This window comes from Phyllostomus hastatus, unplaced genomic scaffold (assembly GCF_019186645.2).
Source record: "Phyllostomus hastatus isolate PE091 unplaced genomic scaffold, TTU_PhHast_1.1 phas_contig_86, whole genome shotgun sequence".
Classification (NCBI taxonomy): Eukaryota; Metazoa; Chordata; class Mammalia; order Chiroptera; family Phyllostomidae; genus Phyllostomus; species Phyllostomus hastatus.
Window position 1 is genome coordinate 38,807,270 of NW_025333977.1, and position 11,149 is coordinate 38,818,418.

The 11,149-nt window shown below is 34.7% G+C and overlaps 1 non-coding gene across 1 annotated transcript; it reads right to left on the bottom strand.

Moving 5' to 3' along the window:
* Positions 1-9,653: 9,653 nt before the first annotated feature.
* Positions 9,654-9,783, bottom strand: LOC123827639. The gene has a single exon (XR_006787295.1). It is a non-coding gene; the product is annotated as a small nucleolar RNA SNORA40 (small nucleolar RNA).
* Between the last annotated feature and the right edge of the window lie 1,366 nt (positions 9,784-11,149).

Here is an 11,149-nt window from a genome sequence, read left to right on the forward strand (position 1 = left end):
AAGAGAAAAAAAAAGAAATTGAAATTGAAAAGGTAGAAAAGATGTATCATAAGAATAACTCTCAAGGGATCTGGTGTAGCTATACTAAAGTAGTGCAATGTGGCCTTTAACAAGCATTAGCAGAGATATATAAAGATGTTTCATAGGGATAGAAGATTAAATATGTAAGAAAGATATAACAATTTTAAATATTATATTCTTAAAAAGATAGCTTCAGGCCCTGGCTAGTATAGCTCAGTGGACTGAGCACTGACATATGAACTAAAGGATCGCTGGTTCGATTTCAAGTCAGGGCACATGCCCAGGTCCCCAGTTGGGGGCCTGTAAGAGACAACCACGCATTGATATTTCTCTCCCTATCTTTCTCCTTCCCTTTCCCTCTCTCTAAAAATAAATAAAATCTTTAAAAAATAGATAACTTCATAAAACAGACAGAAATAAAAGTTCAAATAAATATACCAACAATCATGGGGAGATTTTAAGACCTCTGTCAATAGCAGATAAAAAGAAATGGACAATCTGAACAATACAATTGAAATTGTTAAAGTACAAAATCATATTGATATCTCCAGTTCAAGATTACTGTTGCCTACTAAACTCCAATTTACCTTTTCCAAAGCTTTCTCAAAAATGTCCACATAGGTACAAGAAAAGGAAAAAAAAAATTTCCACAAATCAGACACATGATGCCAACTTCTGGGTAGAATTTATACAAAATGTGAAGCAGTTCGAGCTTGACAATTTTGTACAAAAACTTCAATACAATGTCTGAATTAACAGTTTATTCAAAATGAAACCTGAAAAAATGGCAGGAAGATATTATATCTTCCCTAGAAGTTTAGAATAGAGCCACTTAAAATAACATACAAAACTAGAAGACTAGTTCATCTTTTACCACTAGTAAGCTACTTTGTTAGGAGTTAGGGCCTGCCCCTATATTCTACAGTGAGAAAAAAAACAGTTGACACCTCAAAAGAAAGAGAGAGAAGGAAGGAAGGAAGGAAGGAAGGAAGGAAGGAAGGAAGGAAGGAGAGAGAAAGAGAGAGGGAGAAAGAGAGAGGGGAAGAAAGAAAGAAAGAGAGAGATAGGGATGAAAGATAAACTTGTAATCTCCTTTCCTCTACCACCCCCACTGTGTATACAGTTTACAAGAATTTACTTGAAATATACAATGTTTGTCCCAGGGGAATATATATTTAAGGCTGAAATTCAGGGTCTAAGGTATCTTAAGAAGAGCATTGTGGGCTTTTGTTTGTTTGTTTTTTTCCAGGAGCTCCTGAAATAACATCGACACAGATGTGCCTATTGCCGTCACTTTTAAATATGCCTGCTGCTGAAGCAGGAAGGTTACTCCCAACAAAGGAATATACCATTAACATTGTTCATTCTTGTTACATATTTGGTAAGTTACTAACTTTAGAAATATACATATATACTTTTAATAAAATGTGACATAAATTTTTATGATTTTTTTCATTATTATATAGTTAATTTTATTTCAATTGTATCACATACTTACATTTATTGGCTGAGTTAATATTTATGTTCTCTCCAAAATTCTTTCTCTTGCCTATTGGTCTACAAAGACTGAGTTTCCATAGGCAGTGATCACATCTGTATTATTTCTCCAAAAAAATCCATGTCTCTCTAATAATTGATATTCAATGAATAGCATCACCAACCACCCAGCTTTTCAAGTTGAGAATATGGAAATCATCTTAGTCTTTCTCATTTCTTATCTCTCGCCATCAAATTAAATCACTAAATCTAAGTCCTAAATCAATAAATCAAACATTATTTAGCTCAGTGCCTGATATTAGAAGATATTAAGGAGCTGCTTGAAGAATAAATAAATGATTTGTTGTTGTGATTAACTGTAACATAATCTATTATTTGCCATTATAGATGGTATATTAGTAAACTATTCTGCAATAAGCAGAAATTATTAATATAGCAATGATTTATCGATAGTTATATTAATGCCACATAACTCTTTGAAAGGTTGGCTATTGCCATTAGTGCTACATAAGATTTTTGGTCACTCTGTGGATTGTTGATATTAATATTAAATCCCAAACAATTTTTTATTGGTAGTCTTTATCTTCTGCTTGTGGGCCTTTTAAGAATGTTTATTGGTGTCAGGAAGATGAAACCTATAAATATCAAAACATTGGTCAATACCAAAGTACCTAATTGGTTGATTGACAGTATCATTTTTAGGCAATTATCTTTTTTTTAAAGATTTTATTTATTTATTTTTAGGGAGGGAAGGGAGGTAGAGAAAGAGAGAGAGAGAGAGAGGGAGAGAAACATCAATGTGTGGTTGCTGGAGGTTATGGCCTGCAACCCAGGAATGTATCCTAGCTGGGAATCGAACCTGGGACACTTTGGTTCCCAGCCCACGCTCAATCCACTGAGCTACGCCAGCCAGGGCAATTATCTTAATAGTAGTCTATTGTCATATTCTAGAATCTTTTCAGGTAAATTTCATTTAATTTTTTTGTGGATTCCAAGAGAATATTTGCATACACCAACAGATGTTTAAGTGCTAATGGAAAAAATGTTTGGAATATTTTTAGATGTTATTAACACAGCACATGTTAACTAATTTGTACCTTTAAAAATTCCTTGCAGCAGCTTTCTTCTTTATAAATAATTTGACCTTCAATAACACAATTTGTGGGGTGTGGCATAAAAACTTCAGCATTAAGGAGAGTTTCTCTACACACTTCTTTTTCTGTTTGTTTCCTTTACTACACAAAAGAGCTACTTTCAGAAATCAAGACACTATATCACAAGAGCAATTTAAAGTCAAGGAAAAGTTTCAGATCTTTTAGGTAGTTAAGCAAATAATTAATTCTAAGTCAGTTAATTATTCTGTTTATCTTAAGAGAGGATTAAAATTCTCACTGATGCTCTAGTATATTAAATAATTAAATTTCCTATATAAACATGTTATTTCTGTTTTTCTAGATTACAATATGTATTTAAATATAATTGATGTTTTGTGTTATAATAGGAGACTATTCTATCAATTAGAAGTCAGTGCATTTTATTGTGTTGTCCCAGATATCTAAATGTCCCTTCATGATGTGTTATAGTTAAAAGGAATTCATAAAGTAAGTTGTAAAGCAAAATGATTTTCCAAGCAGCTGACTTGTGCTTTAAATATTCATTCATTCCTTCATTCAACAAACATGTACTGAGGTCCTGTCATATGCCAAACATTGTTCTGGGCCTATGGGTATGGGTGAGATGAAATATCTAACCTTAAATTTCCATCAATGTAAAAAAGGTGAGATAAACAAAAATAAAAAGGTGCTTGTACCACACCATGGACCATGCAGCAATACAAACACTCAGAGAGTATTATGGTGGTACAGAGAGCAATAGCAAATGCATATCTGGTGATCATGGATGTGAAGAAAATTTTGGAGAAGGTAAGTCTTGCAAAGTCTTGGAGAATAACTGAAAGTTGGGTTATGGATTAGAGGAGAAGGATTTTCCAGGAAGTATGAGAAGTAGCAGACAAGCAAGAAACAACAGAGGTTGCACAAAAAATTATATATAACACATATGTGGAGGGTATGACTCAAAGCAGAGATAAATTAATAGTAAGGGCCATAGGCATGGCCAGATCAGGAAGAACACTAATCCAGTTTTGGCTTTCCAATAATCATTCTGCATTCTCAGTACCAATAAGCCCAATATCCCTGTTGCAGAATTGCAGACTGGGAAGTCATCTCTGCATGCACAGTAGCTTTTGCACATCCCCCACCCCCAATATTTTAAATATATAAATAATTTTTAAAAATTCTGTAACATAATTTGAATCGCTGTTCTGACTAGTTTGCATGTGTTTAGGAGTGGCAGATTAGACAGTGAGTGTAAAATCCCTGTATAAACTCTAAACTATAAGACAGGAAGGTCTAATGATTATGAAGGTGCTGTCCCTGTTCTTAGTGGGTTGGTGGAAGAAGTAGATATAAGATACTTAATCAGAGAACAAGTCAAGTAAAACACACAGAAGTTAAGTGTTAGGTTGACTCATATTTTTCATGGAAGAGCTGAAGGAATCTTTTCCTGAGGCTAGGGGATTACAATGCTGAGATGCCCCAAATTTTAATATCATATCAAAATCCCATACAAAGTAAAAGCCTAATGGTCAAAAGTCTCTGGAAGTTAAAGACACAAAGATATCAAAATTTAAAATAATTGACATCCTAAAATAAAATGATGTCTTTCTGAAGTAAATGTCTAAAGAGATTTCAGGACAGAGTATTTTGTTCTGCCAGTTCTCACCTGGAAGCGTCCTAGACGCCTGTGGAAAGGCATCTAGGTTTTTTCTATGACACCGACACTCAGGAGGCCTCTCATTAGCTTCGGGGTCTCAGAGGCTGTGCTAGTTCAGTGCTTACCATTGGAACGCCTCATTTTTTTCAGAAGTCCTGAGCGTTGATGGGACACACCATATTATCAGGATTTTAACTCAGTAATTACTCCATTGAGAGAATGAGGCCATCTGAGTCCGTGGGTAGTATACCAGACAAAATTTTGTTTCCAGAACCCACTACCTGAGGAAGGAGAGTAGACGAAGACATGTTATTTTTGACTCCATCAGGATCCTAGTTGATGTCACAGGTCCAGCAAATGCAACCTGAAAACATAAACTCACCGAGGAGAAATTCAAGTCACCCCAATACTGATTTGAGGTAGGCTCTCCTGCATTTATGTGGCTCCACCCTTGAGGAAGAACAGATATGGATAAGGAAGAGCAGCAATTATATTTAACTAAATACCAGAAAAGCATAATTCTTAACAAAATAAAACACAATTTTATTTTTGTCCTATCACTAGATAAGAACTCCAACAAAGTCATGAACTTTTTTCTGAGTTTTAGGTAATAGACCACCTTGCTGTCCCCTTGTGTTAAATCTCCTCCCCTTGGTTTAAGACACTGCAGACTGTTATGGGAAATCAGGGCATAGCTGCTTAGTCTTGTTCTCTCTGCTCACCCTCTCCTCTCCTCAATCCCTGCTGTGTAGCTTTCCCACCAAGGTCGAAGTGGGAGAAGGTAGAGGAGAGAGTAATATTTGAATTTCTGCTATTCTGTGCCAGATGTTTAGAGTTGATTTCTTTCTCCCTTGGGGCATTTTAATGGCTTTTCACAGATTTCCTGCAGAGATTTTCCCCCTTTGATTCCTGATACCTCTTTCTTCACAGCAGTAGTTTGCAGAATTTCCTTCTGCAGCTGGGTGTATCTGGAGAAATAATTCTACTGATTTTCTTTTTAGGCTTTCTAGGCTCCTCAGACAACCCTTCAGGCTGGACTCTGGACAGCCTCTAATCCCCTCCCAGCAACCTCCAGGTGAGCAGAGACCAGCCCCTGCACAGTCACACTCTCCTGGCCCTGCCACCAAAGTTCATAGTGTTTCTCTCGCCCTCAAGATTTCCCAGAAATAACTTATAGCTCAGTCTATATTCTGTTTTAGATTTCTCTAATTTGACTCATGCACAAACCACCTGTCTCTAACTTAGAAACTTAGTTTAGGGCTCAAACCTCCTTCTGACAAATGTCCAGGGCTGTCAAATGGCAGGCCATTCTTAGGTGCTAGGTTTCTATGGATGAAGTCCACACCTAAGAACAGCTCTGAGTTCCTTCTACTGTAGTCCTCTTCACCCAGGCATCCTCTGATTTCCACTTGTCAGGAAGAGACACACTCCACTTCTTTCTCCTCTCCCCTAGGTCCTGGGTAATCCAGTTCCTATTAGAAGAAAAAAAAATGTATATCCTACACTTAAGATTTTACATAGGTACTTAGATGTTTGTACTTGAGGTGAGGTTGGTCCCTTGAAGCTTTGCTTTGGCTTTTGGGTGACTTATGGAATAGAGGATGCCCTTCAGGGAATAAGGGGGAGAGAAAAAAGAAGAACATGTACAGAGAAAAACTAGATTTATATTTTGACTTACAACCTTGTTACACATCCTCCTCTATTGAATTTTTGCATCTTCCCAAAGACAGTTACTTCTTATCTAGGATATTTTTCTGCCTAAAATATAAGAGCCAGGGCACCCTGGATTATGTTTCACTAGGAGAGTAATTTCTAAGTCAATGAGCTGTGTGACTGATGTACCTTGTCCTGATTCTCTAGACAAATACACAGACCAAAATACATATGGATTAACCTGCCTTCTCCATCAGAAGAAGGCACAGTGACCTCTTCTACCTGGCAGAGTCCTTACTAACAGTATTAAGATCATTCACCTCTCTGACTACCACCTCACCTCCAATTCTTCTACACATTTGTAACTTCCAAAACCTCCTTTCATTTTTCTTTCTTTTTTATTAATAGTTCTAAACTTAAAAAATTTCATTGATTCTGAGGCACACATAATTTTTTAGCTTTTAACATCTTTGAGGTTGTAATACATCAATATTTCACAACTGATGGTGCCTCATAGTATAATTTTTGCCCCTTTTTCTTTAATGGTGCATTAGGTAGCATTTAGGATTTGATAACACATGTTGCATAAAAATAGGGAGAATAGAATAATTAACATTCAATAATGATCCTCTAGATTTAACAATCATCAACACCTAATTGTGTATATTTTACCTTTTCTTTTATTTTTAGTACCCATTTTTTATTTTAATTGTTGTTCAAGTACAGTTTTCTGTCCTTTATTCCCATCTCAGCCCACCCACCCAGCCCTCCCCACCTCCCTCCCATTTTCACTGCCCCTAGTTTTTGTCCATGTGTCCATTATACTTGTTCATGTAAACCTTTCCCCTATTTTATCTTTTTAAACTGTTTTATTATTCTCAAATGTCTCTATTTTTCAAAACTACTTAATAATTCTACTATCTCTTAACCCTATATACTATAGTTTCTTCTTTAAAAACCTGAGTACATTGTCTTACATAATAATACTATTATTACATCATCAAAAATGTAAAATATACACTAACATATTTTAATACAAAATCCATTTTCAATTTTTCCAGTTGTCCTCAAAGTAGCTTTTTACATGTTGTTGGTCTGAACCCACTTTCAAATAAATTCTCTATTAATCTTGTTTACTGTTGCCCTTTTTTTTCTACAAGTGACTTGAAGAAACCACATCATTTATCTTCTGGCCCATATTCAGGATTTGTCTGATTGCTTCCTTATAGCATAATTTAAATTACTTTTCTGTATATTTTGTATCCTATGAATTAGAAATTCTTTGAGATAAAGGGTCGATTATGTTCAGGTCCAGTGTTCTTGGCAAGTGTACCTCCCCTGGAGCTGTGTACTTCACAGTGTATGACATCAGGGGAACACAACTCCTGGTCGTACCACTTTTAGATGTGATCATTTTTAGAATTGATTGTTGTCTTTCCATTGCAATCTGTTTTCATTTTCAGTGAATGAAATTGTCAATCAAATCTTTCCTAGGATATAAGAAGCATATCAATGCCCATCTTGTCCTTTAAGTTCTTCTTTTCAAACTATTTGTTTTTTTTACAAGTCATGGTAATCCAACCACATAATTTATGTGTGGCTTCTTCTAAAAAATAACAGTGCCATATCAAACGATTTATTCCTTGAATACAAAGACTGATTAGAATTCCTATGTAAGTGTGTGGGGAATGGTGGTACACAGGCTTTCTATGTCAAGATTTAAATAGCCAGGCTGGGGACATGCTGATATGGGACTGTGGCTGGGGGTAGAGCACGTTAGGGTACTTCTCCTAAGGTACAGATGTTCTTCACTTTTCCCTATATGAGGAAAAAGGAAGAAACAATTCTGGTGTAAAAATCTAGATAAATCACTTCAATGCATATAATTAGAAATTGAATGGAAAGAAATCTTGAATCTTCTCTGAAATTAGAAATTTGCTTGATGTATAGAATTTGCTAAACTCATAATAATCATTTTAATTCCTCCTTTCTTAATTGAGAACTAGTCAAAAAACATTTCTTATCTTTAAAAACTAACTGCCAATTTTTTCCTAGCAGAGTAATACCCAACTCTGATTATTTATTTGTCCTTGTTTATATTTCAGTAGTTGGAGTTAGAGAGGAACCCCGAAGAATTAGTCATCATAATTCCTTGTGTATGGTCCCAGAAGCTTTACAAACAATAGCAAACATATACATAAACACAATTTCTGAAGACTATAATGTTCTCTAGGGGGGTTGATAATGAAATTGGGCATGAAGATGAAAAATAAAGAAATCAGGAGCTCTCTGAGGAACCCACATTCAAAAACTAAACACCATTTTATTTTAAATGTGATTAACATGTGTATTATTGTAGTATTGTATGGTGTTCAATATTTTCGAAGGTTTAAATAAATTTCAATGATACAAACACAAAAAGTTGAGTCAGAATTTGATAACTGAAACAGAATATATAGGAAATATTAATACTTATTCATAGAAATGATTCAATATAGGTGTGCTTACAATAAGAAACCCTAAAGACATGGTAGTCTGCTAACCTGATATAGTAGTTTTAAAGGGTTTTGGAGAGACACTACACACTTACATCTTCTATTAAAATGAATTACCAAACTAGAATGATTATTATATATTATAATGAGTGAAAGTTTTGTTTGCAAAAGGTTAAGGCCTTTTTTATGACTTTTTTATTGTTAAATAAGTTAGGGAAATATTGGGTTAAACAAAGTTAAACAGATCTCTTTCCTATAGACTTTACAAAGTTCTCAGTATGTTTCACTTATTTTGTTTCCTCAGTTATAGAGCACAGTATGTAGTGGTTTTGAAAGTTATTTGATCACATTTCTACAGGTTTTTCTTTTTCTTCTTCACATGAATAGTAATTTTTAAAAATTTTTTAAAGATTTCATTTATTTATTTTTAGAGAGGGAAGGGAGGGAGAGAGAGAGAGAGAGACAGAGAGAGAGGGAGAGACAGAGAGAAACACCAATGTGCGGTTGCTGGGGGTCATGGCCTGCAACCCAGGCATGTACCCTGACTGGGAATTGAACCTGCAACACTTTGGTTCACAGCCTGAGCTCAATCCACTGAGCTATGCTAGCCAGGGCATAATTTTTTTTATTACTGGACATTGTGAGTGATACAGTGTAAGAACTCTGAATTCCATCTAATTAAAGATATTGAGTTTTATAAGTTTTACTCTAACAAGCTGTTAAGTTACTAACATCATATTTTTCTTGTGAAAGATTGGCTTTAGACATTTTTATTTTTTTCCTTTGTCCTGAGATATGGTCCTTATTACTAAAATATGACTCTGCTGTGGTCTCACTAAAAATTTTGAGAGGCTTACCAAGCCCAACTTTACAAGATGTGAATTTCCAACTCTATTTTCACAGAACTGTACTATGGCTGATATTTCTTGGAGATTTCAGGCCTCTGTGTGCTGCTTTCCTTGGAAACTGGACTCACGTGTGTGTACTGTAGGACTTACCCAAGGATTTGAAGGGTATCTTATGCAGATCCTGAAGCTTCTAATTTGTAGAGGTTTCTTTCCCTGTTTTCACCCTTAGCAATGCTATCCCACTGACAGCATTGAACTCACATCTCTGACTCAGCTGTCCAGTAAGACAGATAATTTCTTCCTGAGGTCCATCCCCCATGAACCATACCAACTTGTTATAACCCCACTTTTTTTCCTTTTTTATCATGTTCCTTCTTGTATGTATCAAAACTCATACCAAACAATGATTTCTGGGTTGCAAAAGAGGACTTATTTTCCGTACCCGGTGTATGTAGTCTTTGCTCACAAATTAAGCAAAAACAAACACAAGTGCTAATAACCCCATTTAATAGTGCTCTTTGTGTTCTAATGAGCACACTTTAGTGGCTGCCAGAGGATAATACAATCAATGAGAAATTGATAAGATTACAAATTATGAATCATAAGACTCATAAGAAATGCAAAGAGAGAAATTCATAATATTACAGGCCTACTTCAAAAACCAAGAAAAATCTCAAACAAACAATATCACTTTACACTTAAAGATATGGAAAAAGAACAACAAACAAAGCCAAAATAAATAGAAGAGAAATAATAAAGATCAGAACAGAAATTAATAGAGTATAAAATAATACAAAAAGGTCAATGAAACCAAGAACTTGTTCTTTGAAAAGATCAACATGGTTGATGAAACTTTAACCAGACTTTTCAAAAGAGACAGAGAAATAAAACCCAAATAAATGAAATCAGAAATGAAAGAGAAGTAACCACTGACACCAAAGAAATACAAGGGATTGTAAGAAAATATTATGAACAACTATATGCCAACAAATTGGACAACCTGGATAAAATGAATAAATTCCTAAAAATATACAGTCTTTCAAAACTAAATGAGGAAGAATCAGAGAAACAGAATAAACAAATTACAAATAATGAAGTTGAAGGTAGTAATAAAAAGTCTCCCAAGAAACAAAAGTCCTGGATCAGAAGTCTTCACAGGTGAATTTTGCCAAACATTCAAAAAAGAAATAATACCAATCCTCCTCAAATTATCCCAAAAAAAATCAAGAAGAAAAAAGACTCCCAAGTTTATTTTACAATGCCTACATTATCATAATACCAAAACCAGTTAAAGACACTGCAAGAAAATTATAGACCAATATCCCTGATGAATATAGTTGCTAAAATCCTGAATTATTAAATACTAGCAATCCAGGCCCAGCAATACATTAAAAAAATCATATACATCTTGATCAAGTGGTATTTATTCAAGAGATGCAACATATTGGTGCAATATCCACAAATCAGTAAATATAATATATCACATAAACAAAATGAAAGATAAAAATCACATGATTATCTCAGTAGATGCAGAAAAAAGCTTTTCATAAAATCCAGAATTAATTTATGGTAAAAATTCTCAATGAAGTGAGAATAGAGGGAACCCACCTCAATGTAATAAAGGCCATGCACAACATGTCCACAGCTAAAATCATACTCAACAGGTAGAAACTAAAAGCCTTTCTCTTAAGACCTGGAACAAGATAGGGATGTCTGCTTTCTTCACGTTATTCAACATAGTACAGTAAGTCCTAGCTACAGCAATCAGACAAGAAGAAGAAATAAAAGACATCCAAATTAGAAAGAAGTAAAAACGTCATTATTTGCAGATGGCATAATACTGTATATAGGGACACCTAA